The sequence below is a fragment of the Kogia breviceps genome, chromosome 17 (genome assembly GCF_026419965.1).
Source record: "Kogia breviceps isolate mKogBre1 chromosome 17, mKogBre1 haplotype 1, whole genome shotgun sequence".
Lineage (NCBI taxonomy): Eukaryota > Metazoa > Chordata > Mammalia > Artiodactyla > Physeteridae > Kogia > Kogia breviceps.
The window spans coordinates 45,020,323-45,046,654 of record NC_081326.1 but is presented as its reverse complement, the minus strand read 5'-3'; the positions used below and the strand labels follow the sequence as shown (position 1 = coordinate 45,046,654).

At 39.3% G+C, this 26,332-nt stretch overlaps 1 protein-coding gene across 4 annotated transcripts in view; it reads left to right on the top strand.

The window, feature by feature from the left end:
- NCALD (neurocalcin delta) overlaps positions 1–26,332 on the top strand; it is a 415,625-nt gene that overhangs the window by 236,341 nt on the left and 152,952 nt on the right. For all 4 annotated transcript variants that reach the window (XM_067017419.1, XM_067017418.1, XM_059042984.2 and 1 more), the window contains one exon: positions 9,163–9,244. The gene's annotated coding sequence lies outside the window, so the exon portion shown is untranslated. The remainder of the gene's footprint in view (positions 1–9,162; positions 9,245–26,332) is intronic.

The window sequence follows — 26,332 nt, the reverse complement described above, 5'->3', positions numbered from 1 at the left end:
ATTCATATTTACCTAGGGATTCTATACTTTATTTACTAAATCTGGCAACCCTAGACTATGGGGATTTGTCATATTTATGGATGATCAGGAGAGAAGGAGATAGTGGAAGAGCCTAGGAATGGACAGATAGGTCCCAGGAAAGCTAGGATATTGTACTATCATGGCATCAAAGGTCAAAGTGGGATTCAGGAGGCCTGAGCAGAAAGGTGAAGGTCATTGCATTTGGCAACCTGGAAATCATTAGGCACCTTGGAGAAGGCAGATGAATGTCTGATTGGGTGGGTTAAGGAGTAAATAAGGGAAGGGAGGTGGAAATAATCAGTGTAGACCCTTTTAGGAAGTGTGATGAAGAAGAGGAGGAGAGAAATGGGTGGGTAAAGGGTAACAAAATAGAAGGCAGATTTGCAGGATTAGAGGCTGAAGCTTTTTCCAGCTTCAGAGAAGGAGATGAGGGAAGTAGCATCTTAAAGCTGTAAGAGGAGTGATGGGGATAAGGGATGGATCAAGCTGTGGACGATGCTGGGAGCGGGGGGAATCTGGACATAGAGAGATTAACCTTTGCATGGAGGATGCTCCTTCCTCCTCCAAGTCATGAAGGAAGGAGGGGGAGATGGATAAAGATGTGGAGACTTTGAGAGTAGGGAAGAGGAAGGAACACTTTTTATTTCTTTTATTGCTGTCCCACTGTGCTATTGAGAGTGCTTGTTATGGAGGAGGGGTTAGGGGAGCAGGAGGGGAAGACTCAGGCTTGAGATACTCCCCTTTTGCTCGTTGCACAAGACATATATGATGAAACGCTCAAAAGTACCTATAATTCATCCAAGCAGGAACCATTTATTTCCCTCACGTTGTATTTTCCTCCTGCTCTAGCAAGCCATATTGCTTCATAACATAATTGAATTGCTCACTAGGGAAGGGAAAATGACAAAAACAGAATTGAACAGACTTGCCCTCCTCCATTTTGTTAAATTAGGAGATCCTGGCCATGAAGTGATCGTGGTCATTTATCCACGTCACAGTCCTAGAAGTGGACAGAAGGGGCTGCCAGTCCTAGAAAGCATTTTGGGGGACATGTGAAATTCCTAGCCTGTGATTTCCTGTCTCCACCGTGCAGATTGTGCCATGTGGGGTAATGACTCTGCCATGTCACACCCAGCGTACCAGGGCCTCACTGATATGTAAGCAGCACACACTGATCCCAGCCACTCTCTGATCTCCAGAAGCTGAGGTCAAAAATGGCCAGGATATTCTGCAGTTAGGAGAGGGTGAGGCTGAGGAGCAAAGCAGCCTGCAGTCTTTAACTGCTTTTTCTCTCTGCTGGCAAGAGCAGGGATGCTGTTTGCAGCACAGGGAGGGGCCATTTGCAGAGCTGCAAAAGCTGGAGAAAGCTGAGAAAGAGGAAGAGCTATTTCAGGGAGGGGATGGGGTGGTACTGTCTGCCTGGGGAAGCTCTTAGGGCCTCCACCTCCAGAGAACATTAACATTTCCAGCCCTTTCTCCACAGCCCTCTCTCTCTCCCTCCCTCCTCCTCGCCCCCAACACAAAGGCACAAATGAAAATTCCTAAAAGTAGACTACTTATGCCTAGTTATTTTTAGTATTGGCTATTAGTATTTATCAAGCTTTTCAGTGTTAATTTGTCCTCCCACCCATTTCTCTTCTTGCCTCTAGTTGTGGGGCTTGGGATGGAAGGAGCACATATAAGAAGCAGCTGGTGACCGCATAGAAGTATCCCCTAGAGAGAGGAGACTATGGACCTTTAAAATTAACATCCCTCACTCCCACCTTGAAGAGAAGAAAGAAAGATCTGTACTCCGTTAGCTTTGGAGAACAACATGAGTGTTGGGAAAAATAAACCCATTAAAATGTGTAGGTGGTGTTTAACTAGGTCAAGGGCCCCAGTTAAGGAGCTGGGTCAGGGAATCCACACATGCATGAAGTGTTATAATGCAAGCAAAAATGGGTAAGAGAACAGGTAAACAAGCAGAATGCCCGAGGAAAAGTATGCAAGAGGAGAGAAAAGTATAAAAATTCATGCAAAGAGTCTGGGATCTGAGGGAACTGAAGGACTGCAGTACCATTAGGTGGGGTGAGGATGAAAAGGCCAGAAGAAGAAGGCTTTATAGCACCATGGTAAGTTACGGCTTACTGCTGAAATACTGCTTGTTCCTACCTCAACTGCCTGTCCTGTCCCCTGGGGGCAGTCATGACCAGAACAGCCACATTGCTCTGGAGAGGAAATCCCAGGACATGTTCTAACAGAAGGCTGTTGAACTGAAGCAAGAGCCTTTGCCTGGTCACCAAGGTATTCATTTCTTAGTAAGCAGAAGATAGCTGTTTCCTTTTGCAACTTCAAAAAAAAAAAGAAAAGTTTTGGCTTGATTTTTGTGTTCTTTGTAAAATTTTATTATCATTTTCAGTTTCCTAGAAACTGAAAAGTATAATAAATGAAGTAAAAAAATTCAATACGTGGGCTCAACAGTAGAATGGAGAGGACAGAGGAAAGGATCAGTGAACTTACAGATAAAATAACAGAAATTACCAACCCTAATACCAGAAAATTGTTTAGCGAATGTACTGTCATTCCTGAAAGGAGAGGAGGACAAGGCTAAAAAAATATTCAAAGAAACAAAGGCTGAAAGTTTTCCAAATATTGCAGAAAACACAGACCTACACTGTCAAGAAGTTGAGTGAAATCCCAATAAGATTAACCCAAAGAAATCAACACAAAGACACATTATAGTCAAACTTCTGAAAAATAAAGGCAAGGAAAAGGTCTTGAAAACAGCAAGAGAGAAATGAAACCTTATCTATAGGGGGAAAAAGTTATAATGATGGTGGATTTGTCATTAGAAACCATGGAGGCCAGAAGGAAGTGGGTGAATATTTTTCAAATGCTGAAAGAAAAGAGCTGTCAACCCAGAATTCTATATCCAGTAAAAATATACTTCAGAAATGAAGAGGAAATTAAGACATTCTCAGTCGAAGGAAAACCTAGGAATTTGTCACCAGCAGGTTTATCATAACAAGATAGCTAAAGAAAGTCTCTAAACAAAAAGGAAATGATAAAAGTGGGAATCTTGGAACACTAGGAAGGGAGAAAGAATAATACAAAAAAATAAAAATAGGAGTAAATACAATAAACTTTCCTATTCCTAAGTTTTCTAAATTATGTGTGATGATTGAAGCAAAAATTATAACACTGTCTGATATGACTTTCAATGTATGTAGAGGAGATATTTTTAAAAATTACTTTATAAATGAGGGAGAGTAAAGGGATGTAAAGGGAGGTAAGGCATTTACTTGAGCTGGTATAACATCAACAGTACACTGGTAAGTTATGTATATTTAATGTAGTGTGGAAAGCAACCATTAAATAAGCTATACAAAGAGATATACTGAAAAAACGTTATAGATGGAATTCTGAAAAATGTTCAAGTGTCCACAATAATATTGGAAAATGAAAATAAAGAAAGAGAAAATAGAGAACAGAAAACAAAAAATAAAGTGGCAGACTTTAGCTCAAACATATCATAATTACCTAAATGTAAATAGTCTAAATATACAATTTATAAGATGGAGATTAACACAGTGGATTAAAAAAAATGACTTAACTATATGCTATCTACAAGAAACTACCTTCAAATATAATAATATAGGAGGGTGAGAGTAAAAAGATGGAAAATGATATACCTTGCAAACATTAATCAAAAGAAAGCAGGAGTGGTTATATTAAAATCAGATAAAGACTTCAGATGAGGGCTTCCCTGGTGGTGCAGTGGTTAAGAATCTACCTGCCAGTGCAGAGGACATGGGCTCAAGCCCTGGTCCGGGAAGATCCCACATGCCGTGGAGCAACTAAGCCCATGTGCCACAACTACTGAGCCTGCACTCTAGAGCCCACGAGCCACAACTGCTGAGTCGGTGTGCCACAACTACTGAAGCTCATGCACCTAGAGCCCGTGCTCCACAACAAGAGAAGCCACCACAATGAGAAGCCTGTTGTACCACAACTAAGAGTAGACCCCACTCACCACAACCAGAGAAAAGCCCGCACACAGCAACGAAGACCCAATGCAGCCAAAAATAAAATAAAATAGATAAATTTATTAAAAAAAGGAAGAAGACTTCAGAGCAAAGAAAAAGACCAGGAACAGAGAGGGACATTACATAATGTTAAAAGGGTCAATCTGCCAAAAAGATAGAGCAAAGATACATATTTTGCATGCAAATCCTAAATATGTCCCAAACAACAGAGCAAAATTTGTGAAATGAAACTACAGAAACTACTGGAATAGACAAATCCACAATTGGAGTTGGAAACCTCAACATACCTCTCTCAACAATTAACAACTAGACAGAAAACCAGCATCATAGAGAAGAACACAACACTACCAATCTACTAGATATAATTCATATTTATAGAATCTCACCAACAACAGCAGAAAAGATGTTCTTTTCAAGCACCACAAAATATATGCCAAGATAGCCCATAAACCATAAAACAAACTTCAACAAATTAAAAAAAAAAATTAAAATCATAAAGAGTGTATTCTCTGACTACAGTGGAATCAAAATGGAAATCAATAACAGAAAGATGACAATCTCTAAACATTTGGAATTGAAAAAGCAAACTTCTAAATAATCTGTGGGTCAAAGAGGAAGTCTCAAGGAAATTTTTAAAAATACATTGAAGTGAATGGAAATGAAAATACTATATATCAACATTTGTGAGACTCAGCTAAAGCAGTTCTGAGAGGAAAATTTATAGCACTAAAATATTTACATTAGAAAAGAGGAAAGTCTCAAATCAATAACCTAAGCTCCCATCTCCAGAAACTAGTTTTTCAAGAAACTAGAAGAAAACAAATATGATGAACCCAAAGCAAGCAACAAGAAGAACATAATAAAGAAAAGATCAGAAATCAATAAAACTGAAAAGAGAAAAATAATAGAGAAAATAGGTCAAACAAAAAACTGCTTCCTTGAAAAGATCAACAAAATTGATAAACCTCCAGCAACACTGACAAAGAAAAAGAAGACACATTACCAATATCTGGAATCAGAAAGGAGACATCACTACAGACCTCCTGATGTCAAAAGAATATTAAAGGAATATTTACAAATAAATCTACACATAAAAGTTTCACAACTTAGGTGAAATGGACCAATTTCCTGAAAAGCACCAACAACCACAACTCACACAGTGTAAGGTAGATAATTTGAATAGTCTTATAACTAAGGAAATTGAATTAGTTTAGAAACTCCCCAAACAGAAAATTCCAGGCCCAGAGGATTTCACTGGAAAATTCTACCAAATATTTAAAGAAGAATTCATGTTAATCCTATAAATCTCTTCCAGAAAATATAAGAGGAGGGAACACTCCCCAATTCATTATATGAAGCAATTCTGATACCTAAACTGGAAAAAGACAGTACAACATAAGAAAACTAGAGACTAATGACTCTCATGAAGATAGATGCAAAATTTCTTAAGAAATATTAGCAAATAGCATTCAGCAGTTAATAAAAATAATTATATACCATGATCAAGTGATGTTTATTCTAGGAATGCAAAGATTATTCAATGTGAAAAGCAGTAAGTATAATCAACCGTATAAGTAGTCGAAAGAAAAAGTATCACAATTATACTAATTGAAGCAGAAAAATCATTTGACAAAATTCAACACCCATTCATGATTTGTAAAAAAAGAAAGGGGCTTGCCTGGTGGCGCAGTGGTTGAGAATCCGCCTGCCGATGCAGGGGACACGGGCTCATGCCCCGTCCGGGAAGATCCCACATGCCACAGAACAGCTAGGCCCATGAGCCGTGGCCGCTGAGCCTGCACGTCTGGAGCCTGTGTTCCGTAACGGGAGAGGCCACAACAGTGAGAGGCCCGCGTACCACAGGGAAAAAAAAAAAAAAAAAGGAAAAAACTCTCAGAAAAATAGGAATAGAGGGGAACTTCCTAAAATCGATTTTTAAAAACTCTACAAAACACCTGCAGCTAACAGCATACTTAACAGTGAAAAACTAAATCCTTTCCTCATAAGATCAGGAGCAGGCAAAGGATGCCCTCTTTCACAACTCATATTCAACATAGAACTGGAAGTTCTACACAATGCAATAAAGTAAGAAGAGGCAGATCAGAAAGGAAGAAAGAAAACTGTTCACCATTCATATTTTTCTTCTTTGGGATGATGTGTCAGATCTCTTGCTCATTTTTCTATTGTGTTGTCTTTTTCTTACTGATTTGTAACATTTCTTTATATAATCTGAATACTGGTCTTTTGTTGATTTCACAGGTTGCAAACTTGTCTCAGATATTGGCATGTCTTCTTTCTTTATTGTACCTTGTGATACACAGAAGAACTTAACAGTAGAGTAGGCAAATTAATCAATCTTTACTTTCGTGATTAGCACTTTTTTTTTTTTTTGCGGTACGCGGGCCTCTCACTGTTGTGGCCTCTCCCGTTGTGGAGCACAGGCTCCGGACGTGCAGGCTCAGCGGCCATGGCTCACGGGCCCAGCCACTCCGCGGGCATGTGGGATCTTCCCGGACCGGGGCACGAACCCGCATCCCCTGCATCGGCAGGCGGATTCTCAACCACTGTGCCACCAGGGAAGCCCCGGGATTAGCACTTTTGAATTTAGCCTTAAGAACTCTTCCCATTTGGAGGTCAGAAAGTTGTTATCCTATATTTTCTTCTACAAGTTTTAACATTTTGCTTTTTCAGCTAAGTCCTTAATCCCTCTGTAACTGATCTTTAGGTATGGCTCCTCTTTGACTTTTGGCTCAGTAAATTATTCCAACCTTTATGAGAGCTCTGTTATCTTTCAGTTCCACCTTCCCTGCCATGCTGGTTCTGATGCTCTGTCTCTAAAAATTGTGTGGCTTTTTCTTTTCTTTTGGTATGCCTTATAATTTTTTCTTGATAGCCAGACATGATGTACCGGGTAAAAAGGAACTGCTGTAAATAGATCTTCAGGAATGTGGTAGCGAGTTTTCAGGGAAAAGAAGCGTTCTATGCATCCTATGATTAGGTCTCAGTCTTTTGGTGAGCCTGTGCCTTTGGACTGCCAAGTTCACAAGTGTTTCTCAGTTTTTTTTCTCCTCACTTAGGTGGGACAGGATGGCTAGAGTGGGCTGCAGTTGAGCAGTTCCCTTCTCCCACAGTGGAGGCCTAGAGGAGTCTAGAGCTGAGTATTTCCCTTCCCCAGGTCAGTTAGGCTCTGAGAATATTCTAGCCCGTTAGGCTCTGGTTAACTAGTTTCCCCTGAGGGCAAGAATAGAGTGTTATGGCATATTTTTAAAATGTTCATTTTTCCCCTCCCGCTTCCAGAAGCCTGGAGGGATTTTTCTCTGGTATTTACGGTGGGCATCTGGTAGAGCTGTGGGAAGGAAATCTCACAGTATTGTAAGGATCCCCCCTCCACAATGACTGTGTCCCCCTGGAGTGTTTAACTCTCAGAGTTGTCCCCAGGCAGACTCCAGCAGTTGGTCAATTACAGTTCAAGTTTTCCTGTCCTGGCACTGCTTCCTGCAGTGCTTTCTGTTGGCAAGTCTCTGGTCAGTTTCAGGCATAGGAACAGGAAGGGCAAAGAGCAAAAAGCAAATGCCAGAGCCCTTTAAAAGAGCTTTGCCAGGAGCTCTCCCTAGCACCTCCAGCTTACATCTCCAAGGCCCAAACTGTTCCACCTGCCTGTCCTTAGCTGTAGTTTAAACAGGGCAAATTGCTGCCCTGAGCATAATCAAGTTTCAGTTAGGACAAAGGGTAGACTGGTGTTGGAGAGTTAACCAGCAGTGTCTGCCCGGCTCTCTAAGCTCCTGCCAGGTTTGCCTATCCCCCTAGCAGGGTTGTTTGGATAACAAAATGGAAGATCACAAGCAAGAGCATTTCATACATTATAACATGTGTTTCATAAACAAAGTGGAAACATTCTGAACTGTTTTCTCAGAGAGCAAACCTAATGTTAATAGAAAGTCTTAACTAAATGTAGACTTGGGTAATCAATATCTCTTAAACCTCAGCTCATTCTCTTTCAGACATCTTTAGATAGCCCAAGATCCAGTGTTTTCATAGATACACATCCTCAGACACCAGTCTTCAGGTTCAGATCATTGCCAAACATTGTTGTAGTGGACATTTGTTGATTTCCTCCAATACTCCTTTCCTCCTTTTCTCTTCCTCTTAGTAATCTGAATGCCTTTCCATGTGATTTTTCTTTGGAGTGTCCTACCCTCTCCTCTAAGGATAAGGCTAGATTAGTTTAACGTCATTCAGCAAAGTATCGTGACATTCAGTGATGGGCAGTCAGAAAGACTTCAGAACTTGAGACTGGCAGCCTGCTAACACTACACTCTTGGGAGATGGATGTGTGGTCTTAAACTGCTGAAGCTATTTTTTTGCACCATGAGGAAAGGCAGCCACAAGATGAAGTCAATCTACAGCAAATGCCATGCTAAGAGAATTGCAGAGAGTCAAATGATATACATAGTGATCCCCTGTTTTCCAAAAACCAACCCTACATCCAGGTTTTTCTTCCCCAGCTCAATGAACCAAAATATTTCCATGTCTTGTTATTTATTTGTTTAAGTGAGTTTGAGTTGGGTTTTCTGTTATTTGTAGCCAAAAGATTCCTGAATGATAGTTTCCACATATAGTCCAGGAAAAAATTATATATATTATTTTAATGTTTACTAATTTAAATAATGTATATATTTTAAATAATGTATTACTTAGCGTATTATATGTTTATGTTGATATATACACACATATGTATATATATATTTATAAGTATAATATATATATGTAAATATATATTCTGAAATTTATAGTCCTTCCAGGATTAACGCTTGTAATACATTTCCTGCATGGCATCTGTCTAAAGGATTTTAAACTTTGACATGCCAGGACCTGAGTCTTGCTCTTTTAGGGACTGTATTTATCACCCCTGCAGTACAAGACTTACCCCTGAGTACTTTGAGCCAAAGACCAATTAGGCTGAGATATGTCAGTGTTCTTGTAGGTGTGTTTCCTGTTTCCTGTTTGCAAAGGCAACTACAGAAGAAATAAAAGTAACGGCCTTACATAAACCGCTTACTGAGCTGTCAAGTGTTCAAGTAAGATATTCATTAATTATGAATGATCTCAATCGTAGGGCCAGAGAACTGCGGGTGATAAAATCTGTCGTGATAACTGCAGAAGGCTCTGAGATCCGAGGCGCTGCGTGACTGCATATCGTGAGTTACTTTTTTAACCTCTCAAATGCCTGGGTTTTAAATTGTGTAAATTATGATTCATAATGCAAAGATGTTGCATCCTAGTTGTGTGTTTATATGTTTTTGGTATTTGGTAAACAGAAAATGGTAATTTATATCTGCCATGAAAACTTTGTTGTGAAGTATACATTTCCATTTTTAACTCTAGGTGAATTTGTATGTTACCAAAAAGAAAACTATGCCACCATTCTACTTTCGTAAAAATTCTTTTCTCTTCTGTGGTGCCTCTGATTAAATAGAAACCTAAAGAAATTTACTTAAAAAAATGTAGAAGTTATAAAGAAGTAACAACCTAACTTGCTTCCTGGAAAAAAGGCAATAACTATGTGCCCCTCCTTACTTTCCAAATCTACTCATTTGGTATGGAAAATTGAAGAGGATATTATGCAGCAAGTAGATGGAATGTTTTCTAATTCAGAAAAGATACTTTTGAAATTCTAATGAGGGCAGCAGCACCCGTAGTAGTGAATTTACTGTTAAGATAGGAACATTATTACTTTCCTACTTTGTTGATGTTGGTCTCAAAAGCCATCTCATTGAATGTTTAGGAAATTGGCTTTTCAGGAAGGGAAATCTGCTGATTTATGAATTTCTTGGAAATTTTTCAAAATATGCTAATGGCCCCAGATGAGAGCCAGCCAAGATTTGTAGGCAAGATAATATCGCTTAAGCCCTGGTAATACTTTTTGTGACTGTTTGTAAACAAGGCATGAATATTTATTTGGCCAAATAGTTTTATATGAGGAAAAAATGGCAAAAATATTAAGGTAAATGTGGGCCAGAGCAAAACTTTCGTTTGTATTTTGCTGATATTGCAGGGAAGGGAGATAAGTCAATATAAAATGAAACTTAAATGTACTTAGCTCTTTTTCATCCCTCTTCCTTCATCCCCATTAAGTCTCTATGGTTTAATTATTAGATGAGCAACATGGCTCATCTGGATGTAATGTGAATGTGAAAGTGAAAGTGAAAAGCCCTTATTCCAAATTGGATAGGCCAGTTCTTTTAATGAGATCTATGGGACACTAATAAAATATTTGAAGTCAAGCTAACCAAAATCTTTTTTTTTTTTCCCTCATGACATTGATAACTAAGCCTCAACCCCAATGCATTTCTCCTGGAGCCCAATAAAGAACTGTGCGTTTAAGTTGGCAGTGATCAGGCAGCTTGAGATATTTTGAAGTACTTATGGATCTCAACCCTAAACATGATAGTAGCCATTGCATTAGTTTCTTGGATCTTTCTGATATCAAACTAAAGGATAATAGAAAAATGTGCATTCTTGTCCCCAAAGACAGTAAAACATGAGTATGATCCAACATAAGAACCCTTCCCCTTGACGTGAAGATGTAGAGAATCAGTATGTCTGCTATTGGCTTCTGGTTGTTTCTGCCTCTCCTCAAGCATCCAAGTTTCTCTTCTGTGTCTGTGATCTCAGGGACAGGTGATTCCTCACTGCAGATTCCCTTCTTGAGTGAGCCCCAAATACACTCTACTTCATTTCTGCTTTATGCAGAGCAAGGAGAGGCTACAGGAGTTTGTGCTGCAGATTTGAGGCATCTGCCAGACCCAAAGGAGGACAGTTTGAATAAGAAATTGACCAAAAAGCTCTTGAGGCAGTGAAGGAGCCACTTCCTGCTCAACTACTGTTGCCTTGAGAGAGGAATGGGCAAGGCAGAGATGAGGATGACCCCTTAAACAGAGGCTAAACTGTCTAACTGGGGCTTTCCAAAAGAATGGCCTAAGTTAGCAAACACTGCCCCAATGTCCTGGGCTTTCTGGAATTTTGTTCAAGAATTCCAGACACTCTTGTAAAAATGACCTAGTGACACAGTTCCTGACAACAATAGATAGGAAAGATATATGTAAAGAAGCTATTTTAAAGTGAAGTATATGAATAGACTCTAGGTTTACAATCATTTCTGATTTCCTGTTGTCTGGGTATCTCTCTTTAGCTCCCTTAGGCTAGAATTATTTTGTCTGGATCCCCAAGAAATCCATACTCTTCCCCAACGCTTCCTATGTGACTTAGCTTCTCAGTTACATGATATTACATGGAATTATATTTTTTCTATGGTTTTCTGCACTAAAGACCTCTTTCCTCCTTCTCTTAAAAAAATGCTATTTTAATCCTCTTAGCCTAGGAGCTTACTACTCTTTATTTTCAATGTCTCAGAAATCCTCCTCTATCAAAAAAACCTACTTCGTCAATAGCATACCTTTCCTTCAGGAGTGGTAATGGGGAGAGATTATCTCAGAGGCTGAGAACATAAGACACCAAATATCTAAAGGATAATTAAAGTATCCTTCCAGATGTTTTCAAATAGAGACAAATACTGATCACTCAAATAATTGATTCCCTGACAACAATTTTCCACTCAGTCACGTTCTCAATGCCAAAACAGCTAATGAATTCAATGGGAAAAAAACCCCTGCTCTTTTATTAGTTTGTAGAAAAAAGAAGAGAAAGAGATTAGTTGACTTCTCAGCAATTTTGCAACAAGTTCTTTTAGTGTCATGTAGACTTAGGAGGATGCAGTTTGTAGTAGATAACTGATGATTCCAGTTAACCAAAAAGTATTGATTAAGCACCTACTAACTTGAGCCCTAGTGGAGAATGATATAGTATAAAATGGACTCATCTATTTAATAATGGATCATGTTCCTAGAAACCTAATTCATTTACTCATTCAATAAATACTTACTGAGTGCTTGCCGTATGACAGGCACTGTGTTAAATGATGGGGATTTTAATGGGGACAAGGCAGGGATGGTTTATGTCTACAGTTGAGTGTGGGGTGTAGGGAAGATGTTAAATAATTACACAAATAGATTTTACAAATGTGATCAATACTATGATGGGGGAAAAAAAAACAGAAAAATGGGAAACCAAGCCTATAAAATACAGGCACTACCTATATCTAGTCTAAGTGGTGATCAGGGAAGACTTCTCTGAAGAAATCTGAAGAGGTTGGGAATGGGGAGGAGAATGTTCTGGGCAGAGGCCCTGAGGTAGAAGGGAGCTTGGAGCTTACTGGGAACTGAACCAAGGCCAGTGTCACTGGAGAACGGGGTGGGGCAAGAAAAGCTAGAGAGGTGGCAGGGGCAGATCGTGAAAGACTTAGTAGAGAATGAATGAATGAACGAATGAACATGAGTAGTTAATAACATGGTATTAGTCCTGTCGTCTCCTGTCATTAGTGTGAAAATAAAAAGAGTTTGCAATTGTATAATGACTCTGCTGTTGGGGAGATAACGGTATTCATTCATTCATTCAGCCAATAAACCCAAGACAAAAATCCCTGTTTGCCTGGATCTTAAATTCTAGTGGAACAAGCAGCCAATATATAGGTTTTATTGTAAATTTTTGTTTATGAATAAATGGTGTTAAGTGGTCTTTCGATGGAATTTTTTAAATAATTTCAAATATATATCATATTGCATCTGTGTATGGTTGTTCCTCTGTTTAATTAAATAGAGTTATATCCTTTAGCAGATCTAGGACCATGCTCAGCACAGGTGTTCTTCACAGTACTCAATTCACAGTCAAGACTTTGGAGAAATTCCAAGAGAATAAGATAAGAGAGGGAAGCTAAGAGATCTGCATTTGTTCTTGTTTCTGAGGAGCTAGTGGTGCCGCTGCTCACCAGTGCCTTACCATCTCTTCCTGGAGTGGTGGGGGCAGGAGGAGGGGAGCAGTGAAAAAAGCGAAAATAACTGAGGCTAACACTGATGGAAAAGGATCTCAGAGGGAGAGTATTCCAGAGTCTTTCTATTTCTTTTTATAAAAAGAGCTTAAAACATCTTATTATATACTTAAAATACTTTATAGATTTTGCACATTTACCATCTCTATAAAAGGTTCACATTTTACAATGTACAGATTTAAGGAGAGATGTTCCTTTGTCACATTCCCCAAAGCTCTTATTTAATCTATGGCGCATCTTAAAATCAGCAGTGACTTGCAGTCAGAAAATAGGACTTATCTGGAACCTTGTTTGAGTTTTCAATCATGCCTGTCTTTTCTGCTTGAAGATCTGCTTGAAGATTCCCTGGTGACAATGTTTCATATCTGCATATAAATTATTACCATAGATGGAATTAATAAACCAGAGCACCTGTGAGGGTCACCTTCAGGTCTTGTTTGCAAAAATCAGAGAGTAGTTCATTGTATCAAAGGGAGGCATAATAATTATCTGTTTTAATCTTCAGGAACTTCCTTGCTTCTGATTTCCAGATTGCATAAATCAAAGTGATTATTTCTATGTAAGCCAAGAGGAATAATAGGAATGTTGTTAGTGTGATCCTTTAGTACAGGATTTCTTAACTGCAGCACTGTTAACATTTTGGACCAGATAATTTTGTTGTGAAGGGTTGTCCTATGCAGTGTAGGATGTTTAGTGGCAACCTGGTACCAGTAGTATCCCCCCAGTTATGACAGCCATCTCTAGACATTGCCAGATGTCTTCTGGAAGGAGCCAAATCACTCTCAGTTGAGAACCATTTCTTAAGTATATCATAATCACGGACTCACAATGCTGCTTTAGCTTTTGTGTTGTTGTTGTGTTGCAAATGTGTCCAACTCTGAATACATAGCTTTCAGTTTAACAGGATGGTATCTTTCTAATTCTATAGTTCTTATATCACAATTAAAAATAATGTTATGAAACCAGAATTAGATTTTTATTCAGCCAAATGTGTGAAATCCTGACACGGTAATATGGTTTTTTGGGGGGGGGGCAGGGAGGGAGGCGAGGGGTGGTTTACACTTTAAGGGCCTTGTTTTATTTGTTAAAGCCTGAAAAAATTTTATCGTCAAAGTTTAAAACTTACTTAGTGGCTCAACTATTTTTTTAAAGATACGTTTATGGGAATCTTAATGCTACAAAAGACTCCTACTCAGTCAGCTGCAAGAATTAATAGCCGTTTGGTGACACATAGAAACTTGAATGAGGCACATTCAGCAAGTTCATTTCTAGTTTTATAGGAAGCTGAAGACAGCAGAGAGAAAAAAGTGCTACCCTTGTATCCTTTGGTGATGGTACTTGACATTTTAGTGTAAGTTATTACAATAGTATATTGGTTTAATGTTCCCTTAATATCAGTGGTTTACTCAAAGTTTCTGAAAGTGGGAAGAATGTGTGTTCTCTCTGTCACTGTTAAGCTAAGAAATGGCATTTCAAAATCACTTTAAATCGTACATGATTAAATCTTCTAAGGTGGTATTTTACTATGCTGTGGTGCCTGGGAAGACTTAAGATTACATAAATTCACTTAGACGTATGACTAATATATGACACCATTAAGAGAACTATATTTTAAATTTCTTTTACTGTTATTATTTACTTCACCTAAAGGCCTCTTGACTCAAAAGTGTTTCATATAGCTCAAACGAGACCAATGTTATTTTGTTGGATAGAGCCTTCTTTCATGTCACTGTTATGTTCAGGAATATTTAAGAACTTCCAATTGTCTCCAAAATAAAGTTCTAATTCTTTTTCATGGCACTTAAAGCTCTCTACTAACTGGACTGCAATCGATCTCTTCAGATGTATCTCCTTTACCTCCATTTGCCCCTGTCTCCATATTACACTCCAGCTGCAATGAACTAGGTTGCCCAGGGCATCCTTGCATTTTTCTGCCTTTATAGCTCTCTCATGCTATGATCTCTACCCCTTAGATTCCAATCCATGCTTAAGAACCATTGCTTCCATGAAATTTTCCCAAATTTTCTCAGTTGGAATTAAATCTCTCTTTCTGTCCTATAATGTTTGGAAAGCACTACACTAGTGTTCCTCAAACTACCTATGAGAAGGACTAGATTTTTTAAAATTTCCAGTTTATTACAGGACAATATGTATCTTCCTGTCTATGACCAGTACTTAGATCTCGCCCTGTGAAATTCGCATATCTGATCTGGTCTAAACCCCATTCAATGAGCCAAGTCCACTTGATCACACATTTGAGTAATGCAGCTATGTCCAATGCTGTAAAACTGTCTGAATAATTACTCACAATCTCTGTATTTGTGCTGTTGCTGATAAGAATAGTTCATGAAGTGGTGCTGGTCCACAGACCACACTTTAGGTAGCTCTGCCCTAGACTATAAGCTCTACGAGGACAGGGCCCAGGTCTGCTTTTTCATCATAATTCTAGCACCTGGCATTGCCTGTCACATAGTAAGCACACTTATTCCACGTAGAAGTATCATATTACAGATAACAGCACCTAAAAGCACCAAAGTAGCTTGGATCAGATCGTGATCACTTTTTAGCACCTACAAGATTATCATGCCTAACCTGTATGAATGAGAAATATCAGCCTGAAAATAGAAATGATTGAGAATATCAGACTGTTTTATTTTAAAAACACATGTTCTTTAGTATAAAATCTACTGAAGTGAAACACCCAGCCTGCTAGCGCTGGTATAGGCTTTATAAATGAAGCTCACTTAATCAATAATTTAATTTTCTTTCCCTAAATAGTTGCAGAAACTCACTGTATTCAACTTCATTTAAGTAAACTAAATGGAGCTTAAGAGAAATCTAAAACACTTTGCCTGTTAAATAGCAATATTGAGAAATTGTCTAAGAGAAATACATTCCTCATAGAAAAAAACCCCACAGAAACAAAACTATATTTGAAACCAAACTGGCTTTCTTTTATGCAGCTCAAGGGGATACATTGAAACTCTTAAGCAGTCAAAAATTGTATTTTTGAAAATGAGAATCACATGGAGTTAGTTTAACATCTACCACTGTAAATTCTACTGGGGAAAACACCTGGAAGATGAGTAACATCTTTCAAAATTTAAAATGTAAGATTCAGAATACTTGACAATGCTATCTGAACATAGATTTCTAACTTTCAGTAGTTCAAGTGTCTTTCTGAAGTGGTAAGAAGTAGTTGCTGTTGAATGTTCATATTTTTCTTTGACTATTTCATTATATTAAAATTGACAGCCAAGAAAAACAAGAACATTTACTATATGTTTTTCTCACCATTATTGGCCACTTACTTTTCCATGGAACATTTGTTATTTCTGGGAAACGTATGGCATATGACCAGAACCATAATTAGTCACAGTCTGATGTTATAGGAATTCACATTTTGGCAATTTCTAGCTTCTTCCTCTGAAACATAAAAGCAGTAAATACAGATCGTAAGGGTGCATTCTGGAGTCAGCTTTTCCCTCCTTTACAAATTGTGGAATTTACTTGTTTTGATTGGGGAGGTGTTTGAAGACTCACAAACACTTTTATAGCTCTGCCTCAGACCTAGAATGTTCCAGAAGGAGGCGCCGTTCTAAGCACTTTACACACATCAGCTTATCTAATCATTGCAATAGCAGGTGAGAAAACAGAGGCATGAAGACATTAATTTGCCAAAGTCACTTCAATAAGAAACTGTGTAATTGAGATTCACCTCAGGGAGTCTGGCTCCAGATTCTGTGTTTTAACTTTCATAGAGTAGTGTCTTTTGCTGCATTGCTCCTATAAGTAGAGATTCCATTGGTAGAATCCTGCTGAAGAAGTCATTTTCTTGCAGACTGTCTCTGCCTAATACTTCATAGCTGGGAAATGCTGAGTAACTGGGGAATATTAGGTGACTGGGAATTCTGGTTAACTAGAGAATGCTGGGTAACCAAGGAACCCTGGGTAACCAGGGAATGCTGGGTAACTGGGGGAAAAGGGTGAGAAGCTATTCGTTGACCGTTTACTCTGAGAAACTTTCCAGCATCTGTAAACCAGAGGGTTGTCATCAATAAAGATCTGGGACTGTCCTGCAGAGTCAGTCACTGTCACACAGGGTCCCTAAAAACTGTGTTATCTTTGAATCAGAAGGATAAATATTTGCAGTAATCACTTTTGCCTTGTGTTGGAAGCCATGGTTGCTGAGGCTGATTATCACAGAATTAAGGCATCCTTTGTTACTAATGGAGTTATTGAGGACTGAAAATGCAACATTGCTTAGCAACATGCATCATAGTATTTACTCTTTTGAGCAGGGACAGCAAAAGCAAATAGTATGTCTTACAAATGTCCTGGCAGGTATATTTATTTTCCTTTCCAACTAACATTGCTTGTATCCATTGTCATGGTATTAGCAAAGTGCTTAGACTGTGGCTTGGCAGGGATAGGTTTAGGTATATTCCCTGAAGTACAGAGATAAGCCCTGAAAGCTGGAATTAGCCCAGTGTGGAACCAAAAAGAAATTAGGCTGCAGGTAAGAAAAAGTAGTAAAAGATTCCTACAACTCTAATGTTCTATATAAGGCTCCTAATTTTCACTGCTGGCAAGTATGTGACAGTAGCGATAGCACCCCTGTAAGATGTGGGAACTTGCAGTAATACTCTTCAGACTTCTTGTTTTGTTGGCTCTGATCTTTCAGGCGCTGATAGAGTCCATAATAACTAAAAGCGAACATAATCCCTATTTCCTCCTAATGAAAATTTAATAGTTTCACTAATAACAGTGCTAGCACCCCCCTGTCATTTACCCTTTATCACGCGTGTTGGAGAACAAGTTTGTCTCTGGGGAGAATTTGATCTGGATGCACTTCTTCCTAAGCCCTCCTTTCTTCTCCAAATTAAAGTAGTAGCTATACATTGGAGAATCCTGGCATTCTTTTACTATCTTTTCTTTCTCTGCCTCCAAAGTCATCCTAGCTTGGTGTCTTAAATTATGGTGTTCTAACTTGACTTCTGCTCCAATGAAGAGCAAGAAATCCCAGGGGTTTGGGGCCGTCTTAAAGGAAAGACTGTCTCTGCAGTGGCTTGAACAATTGTGGGAGAAAAGAGGGGCTAACCTTTCACTGCGTGAAAACAGTGGGGAAAGAATCAGTTCACCCCTAAAACAGAGGCAGCTGTTTATCCTGGAGGGGGAGATGTTCCACTTGGGATTGTCAATCCAATGATTAATGTCTGTTCAATCCCAAGATAGGTGGAGAAGCTTGGAATCTGAGTGACCATATTGTTCGATTCTTTGTCTCTCTTGGGGAAGGGTCCTGGAATGTGTAAATTCTCTTTTCAGGGCTTTCCACATTCTTGGATTTGCTTTTGCTTTGTTGTGTCCTGGAATGACTAATTAATTATGGACCCAATTCCTTCTATGCACTTGTAATTGAACGTCTTGAAAATTACTCTATGCTGGCTTAAATAATGAAGAGAGAATTAAAAGGCTGAGAGGTGCTGGGAAAGAAAGAGACCATGACCACTGGAAATCCAGCAAATATCACACCAGATATCTGTTATGCCAGTAACCAGGGGAGACAGCACTGCGGCAGTGGGGCTAGAAAAAATACTCACAGTGAAGTGATAAAAGGGACAGGGGCAGCAAGAGGGTCCATTGTTGAGAAGAACATTTTTGTGGAAGGAAATCCTGTTTGAAGGCTGTACAGGCTGGGCAGCTCTAGCCAGCTAATGCCTTCTCTTGGGGAGGTGTGTGGGGTGTTCCCTGAGAATAGGGGAAGAGCCAGAACTTTGGAGTCCAACATGCCGACATCTGTGTCTGGACTCTGCCATTTACTAACTGTGGGATTTGGAGCAGATGACTTTACCTCTCTAAGCATCCAGCTCTTCATCTGTGAAATGAAAAATAATAGTACTTGTCTCAGAAGGAGTAAGTGGGATCAAATTGGTTAGTGTCTAGACCACTTCCTGGCACAGAGCAAACTCTCAGTACTGGCTAGCCATTATTATGCAGTTATGTTGTCAACATAATGATTTAATAACAATAAAGATATTAACAACAGGTAAGGTAATTAGCCTGGCACAGCTCAGGAAGGGTTGGCTTTAAAATGCATTGTAGGAGAATTATTATTCCCATTCTGTCTTCTCCACTCTCTTCCTGGACAGTTTGGTTTTTCCCCTTATTATATCCCCTCTTTACTCTTCCACTTAGGGAAGGAGAGGAATTTAAAAATTGGATAAGAACAGTGCAGCTGTTCAGCTGGGGCCTTTGGTTGTTGGAAAGGAGGCCAGCAGACCACAGCTGGCCAAATAACCCATGGAAACAATTCCCCAAATACATTGTTATCCTGTCCTGCTACTTATGTCATTTAGACATAAGGTGATTTGCAATTTCAGATCCTAGATCCTTCTCCCCCATTAGAATGTAAGTCTTCAAGATGGCAAGGATTTTTGTCTCTTTTGTTCACTGCTATTTCTCTAGTGTTTAGAACTATGCCATGCACATGTATGTGTCCAATGAATATTTGTTGGAGGGAGGAGGGAAGGAAGGAAGGAAGGAAGGAAGAAAGAAAGGAAGGGAAGAAGAAAGGATGGACAAATGAACTACACCTAGCAGACTTGAAGGCAAAAAAAAAAAAGGTCTTGGAAAGGAGACCTCTTGGCTGGCCTAATGGGTTGACAGAGAAGGCCTGTAGGTATTCAAATCAACAAACATTTAGTGAGTACCTTCTCTGTACCTGGCACTGCACCAGGTTGTAGGGATATAACAAAAAAAATGAGATACCATCTTTGCCACCAATGACAGACATCTAGGTGGGATCCAGACAGTCTTACATGTGATGTCACTGAGGTAGCTTTTGGAGTAAAGTGGATAGTTTCTGTATTATCATGTTATACAGGGTAAAAACAGTATCAACTTGATAGGTTGCTGTATTAGTTTCCTAGAGCTGCCATAACAAAGTATCAAAAACTGGGTGGCTTAAAACAACAGAAAGTTATTCTCTCACAGTTCTGGAGACTAGAAGTTTGCAGTCAAGTTGTTGGCAGGACCATGTTCCCTCCAGAGGCTCTAGGGAAGAATCCTTTCTGTCTCTTTCAGGTTTTGGTAGCCCTAAGTACCAGGTACTTGGCAGCGTAACTGCAGTCTCTACTTCTGTCTTCACATGGCAGTCTTCCTTTTGTGTGTGTGTCTTCTCCTCTTCTTATAAGGACTCCAGTCATATTGGATTAAGGATTCATCCTACTCCAGTATGACTTCCTCTTAACTAATAAAATCTGCAACTGGCCTGTTTTCAAATCAGGTCATTCTGAGGTACTGAGGGTTAGGACTTCAACATGTCTTTTTGAGGAGACACAATTCAACCCATAAGAGTTGCTGACTAGGATTTTATTTATTTATTCTCACTAGGATTTTAGATGCAAGGTGGAGGCTTTAAGATGGTACTGTGTGTCAATATTAGGTGAGTTGATTCAAAGTAGCTGAGTAGTATCTGAGGATATCAGTATAATCTTATGTTTATACTGATAGATAGACAGATATGTATGTATATTTACACAAATACATATATTTAGATGCATGTATATATTATCACACACATAGATAGACTCATATATACACATATATATACATATTTTATATTCACATGCAGATATATACAGAAATTAATATTGATATGTGTGTACTGATGGGTTCATGTACATACATGTATTTTCTAGCTCTGCCTATTGAGAGAGCCTAGAAGCAGTGATACCCTGTAACAGTGAACACACCCAGCTCCCACATCTTGGTTTCTAAATACCATTCTCTAAGCAAAGAAGCCAAGGCTCTTTGTAGGAATGGCTGATTGTAGAGCTGAGGCAGGGAAAATAGAAGATGAATTTAGAGCACCTTGTAGTGCTAGAAAGTTTGAAAGTGCTATTTTTTAAAGGATAGAGCATGTCAAAGGTTACAGGAGTCAACCTGAAAGCTCCCTATAGCCAAAGCTATAATTTAAGGGAAAAAAAGTGGGACTTCCCTGGTGGTCCAGTGGTTATAGGACTCCACGCTCCCACTGCAGGGGGCACGGGTTTGATCCCTGGTCGGGGAACTAAGATCCTGCATGCTGCATGGAACGGCCAAAAAAAAAAAAGTAATGATAGTATTAGTATAGATTATAACCACAAGAATGAAATAAATATCCATGTGTTCATACTGATATAAGCAAATGATAGAATAAATAAATAAACAAACTGGAGTGAAGGAACAAATCTTACTTACAGAAAAATTCCAAACTATAAATGTAGAAGAAATGAGGGCAAAAATCATCCTTAAAACATTGCAGCAATAATTGCTGCAGGCAAGATCCAGTGGTGAATCTTAAGATTAATGGGCAAAATTTTAGGAGAAAAAGGATACTTGCATAGCCTCAGAGTCTCCCAGAATATTTACTAATTACTGTGGTAGCTTTAACCTTTGTCACAAATTGTTTGATAGTTCTCCATCCAGGAGGTGGAGCTTAATTTTCTTTGGGTGTAAACTGGACTTAGTGACATACTTCTAACACACAAAGTACAGAAAGAAAAAGAGAGGAACTTTTCAGTACTACACTTCACAGACACTACCTTAATGAAGGGGTCACCATAAATATCACTGTTGATAAGTCATGTTGACGGCATCTATCCCTTGAAATGAAGGGCACTTTACCTTGGTGGTATCCTTCCTCCCATTCCTTAAACCTAATCATGAGAAAATACCAGACAAACCCAAACCGACAGAAAGTTTACACAACACTTGACCTATTCTAAAGTGTCGAAGTCATGAAAAACAAGGAAAAGTCCAGAAACTGTCACAGATCAGAGGAGACTAAGGAGATATGGTGACAGAGGCAGTGTGGTATCCTAGGTTGCATCCTGGAACAACAACAAGATAATGGAAAAACTGCAGAAATCCAGCTAAAGCCTGTAGTTTACTTCGTAGTATTGTACCAATGTTAATTTCTCAGTTTTGATAAATGTACGGTGGCTGTATAAGGTGTTAGCAATAGGATACGCTGGGAAGCTCTCTGTATTACCTTTGCAACTTTTCTGTGTGTCTAAAATTATTCTAAAATTAAAAGTTAAGAAAGAAGGTTCTGAGAAGAGGACTTTATAGCAATAGTATCAGATTGTCCCAATGACTGTTCTCTGAGTGCTTATGTCACTTACTCTCGTTCTGTTGCCTAGATGAGATACAGCAATCAGCTCCATCTTTGAGCTGGACCCCACAAAGTCCTCATACTGGCCTGAAGTCCTGACACGGTCTCCCTCCCACCATTCACATTACCTCTCTGATTTTATCTCCCACTACTCTCTTAAATATAGCTAGATATAATCAGGAATAGATAAGACTTGTTGGGCATCAGAAAGACTCGTCTAGCAGCAATAACGTAGTAGAAAAATTTAGAATGAGCGAACTTTGCAGTGTGATTTCCAGTTCTGCTGCTGTTCACTTAGGGAGATAGATACTGGCCAAGTCATGTAATCTTTCTGGCTTTTTTTTTTTTTTTTTTCGGTATGCGGGCCTCTCACTGTTGTGGCCTCTCCCACCGCGGAGCACAGGCTCCGGACGCGCAGGCGCAGCGGCCATGGCTCACGGGCCTAGCTGCTCCGCGGCATGTAGGATCTTCCCGGACCGGGGCACGAACCCGTGTCCCCTGCGTCGGCGGGCAGACTCTCAACCACAGCGCCACCAGGGAAGCCCTCTTTCTGGCTTTTTAGCCTCTAAACTGAAAGAGTTGGACCAGAATGCTTCTAATTGTAAATTCAATGGCAATGTTATCCTTGGTTACAGCAGGATATGAATTTGATTTATCCATTCAGGAAAATTTCTGCATATTTTGGTCCCTAGTGTGAAATTGTGAATCTCTGCCTGGGTAACAGCTGTGTTCCCACTCTCTGACCCAAGCTCAGGGCTTTGCAAGGAAAGAGGAAGTATAGCCAGAAACTGACCTCATGCCACATTCTTCCTAGTTCCAAGTCATTTCTGTCAAATGGCTTCCCAAGTTTTAATTCATGTTTTGTCTTCATGATTTTTACCATATCCATATTCCCTGTGTACTATTTTTACTTAATATATTTTTTTAAACCACCCTCTCTTTATAGTTTAACTTACATTTGCCTTAAGCAGTAATATCTGTGAAATTGCAGATTTGATGTGCCAGCTATATATTTTTTGAACGTACACTACAACAAATACGCAGCCCAAATCCACCATAACTATGCACTACCTAAAATGGTCTCACGTAATGCTAGCGGTATGCATTCCACACTTGGGAAACCCCTCCATGAAGGTGAGGGGCAGCACCCTAGAGTCTCGGTGCCATCCATGTCTTTCCCCCAGTGATCTTAGAGCTTGGGAGTACATGAAAAGGCATTCCTATCAGTGAAAATATTGGGAATCCCATTCTAAGACACTGGAGACTGCCCACTTTATTTTGGAATGAAGTAACAGAAGTGACTAAGCTTTCTCTTTGAGGGAAAGGCCCAAAAGGAGCTGGAATGAGGGAAAAAAGGTATTTTTATGGCTTAAAAAATAGGAATGAACAGCAGAGGAAAGGGCTGGAGAGACAGAGCAATTAACAGGAGTAAGACAAAGTGGCAGGAAAACAGTGGGGGTGAGGTGATGGTGAGGGAAAACACTGGAGGGAAATGCAGTTTCTCAAAGAGGCAGAGTATTAAATGAAAGGTAAGAGATTTTAAAGAGGTCCTCATATCCTCCTCCTTTTTGGCTTTTGGACTCTCATTCATGGTATGAGAACTGATTAGATACACCAGAGGGCCAACTTGAAGGGCCAAAGGGATTGTACTGTCCAAGAAACTTCCTGCTAACCGAATCGTGCTCTGAACAAGTTAGTTTCTCCTTGACATATGACCTTGGCATAAAAGATAGATTTAATACTATGAGACAGGAGTTAGAAAAGAGTCTAGATTTTTCCCTAGCATCCTTTCCTACTTCATAAAGAAAGGAAAAGACCTTAGCCTTTATCATAATACAGATCTGATTGATTCAAACCCACACGTCTGCAAAGGTCAGTCAGATTTAAAGAGTAAATATTTTTTTCAAAAATCTGAATTCCAGAGGATTAAAATATCTCTGTTTGGGCACATGTTCCCTGGCACACAGCTGAAGTAAGTGCCTGCAGATGGTCACAGCCCTGTTGGGCAGAGGCATAGTGCTGGGGTACAGCATGCATTGGACTGGACTGGTAGAAGCTGATGATCCTAATACCACAGAATTTTTATCGGGGATGGGGGTGGGGGAGAGGGATATGATAGGAGCCAAGGCAGCTGCACAAGGGGCAATTAGGAAAATTTTCCATGTTGTTCTGTATTTTTCCAGATTTTTCTATTTTAAAATGGCACTTTCTGAGAGGGAGTGCTGATATGGTTTCCATCCTTTCCAAAAGAGGGCAGGAACTGGGAGGCTCTGAGGAGACTAGGTATGGTTTGCACATCCAGGAGAACAGATTCAGCCAGAAGACGGCACACTCTTTGTCAAGCTGCACCAAGAATGCTGTTGATTTACCCCTTCCTGCAATGAATTTAGGAAAAGCCCAAGAATTAAATTGCACTCAAAGCACGTGACATGCAGCCTCATATACTGTTCTTCCAAAACCTCAACTAGGATATTTATAATAAGGTTTTGGTTTCTTTCCAGATGAGAGAACACTCATCTGAAATTACATTTTCACGTCAATTTCTGCCAGATGTACTTAAGGTAACTTAGGACAACTTTTCTCCTTCTTCATTTTTCTTTTTTGCTCAGAACATTGTCCCTTGAAGGGTCCCCTTGCCTCTTTCCCTATTTATTTTCTCTTCTCCATTTTATAATTGGCTCTCTTTAGAGGCAGACCCATGGATAAAATCTTAGTTCTCCAGGACTTTCACCTCCAGAAAAAAAAAAAAGACCATTTTTGTATATACCTTGACTTTTTCAGAATTTTCAAGACTATGTCAAGGCTTTGACCAAGTCAGACCTTTCTCAGCAGCCTCGATGGTGAGTTGGCTTCTTCCAGAAGAAAATTCATCACATGGTGTGGGCCACTGAGTTACTGTGCCTCTGACAGCTTAGCTCACTGCCCTTGGCTGGCTCTTGGAATGATTCAAACAAAATAACAACTTAGATTATTGGACCAGAGGGAAAAAAAGCAGATTCTTTCATGTGATTTTGATTCTTGTTTGTTTGTTTCATATGAACTTTATGTGAACAGAGTGACTTGTGGTGAGTATATATACAATCAAATCAAAATTTAAGAGAATACCCTAAGATAAAATAGAAACTGTGGGAAAATGGTGGGTTTTTTAATTACGTATTTGTTTTGCCCATCCTCTAAACACTCATTTCTAGCACTTCTTTTGAGTTGGGAAAAGAGTCAATTGTTCTGTAGATCTAAACCACTGAAGCAATCACATTTCTGATGGGGAAAAATTTTTAAGTGTATGAATTGAGGGGAATTGTCAGAGTCTGAGTTGAGCAAATCAGGACATTAATTCAGTCCTCCCTAACCCTCGTGAATTAGCATTGCGCCCATGCCGATGGCCTGTTTTTAATTTCCTCAGCGTTTGAACTGTAGAACACCATATTATGGTGTCTGTTTCCTGGGAACAGAAAACACAAGTAAATATTTGAGAAATTTGATACAGGGAAATTTGGGTTGAAGCTTGTCAAAAAGAGGCATGAAATCAAGCCCCAATAAAATATCATTCTTCCTTACATCTGGTTTATCATGATTTGATGAAACTCTTCTTTGTGGCCCACTCCTGAATAATTTCATGACTAATACATAAGTGGATGGATTACGTAAATACTGTTGTTCTAACAATACCCGGCATTTTGGCCACTGCACAGATATGACACATAAAACTTAGATTGCATGTGTAGACTTTGGTTTAAGTCTTTCATTGAAACAATATCTTTTGAGTCTGTATTGTTATAAATTAATATTTGAGCCTGCCTGAGACAAGAGTACAGATGGAAGCCTTAGCCTGCAGCCCTTCATCTTCTGGCCTCTGAAGAGAGGCCTTCCATGCAAGCAAGCTGTATTAGTTTTCTGTAGCTGCTGTAATAAACTGCCGCAGACCTAGTGGCTTAAAACAAGGCCAGTTTACCATCTTGCCATTCTGAAGGTCAGAAATGTGAATCAAGGTCTTAGCAGGGCTGCATTTCTTCTGGAGGCCTTGAAGGAATAATCCATTCCCTTACCTTTTTTAGTGTTTAGAAGCTGCCTACATTCCTTACCTCATGGCTCCTTTCTCTCATAATTCCAGCATCTTGCTTGTCATTATTTCCTACAACTAACTCTAATCCACGAGCCCCCCTCTTATAAGAGGTCTTATGATTA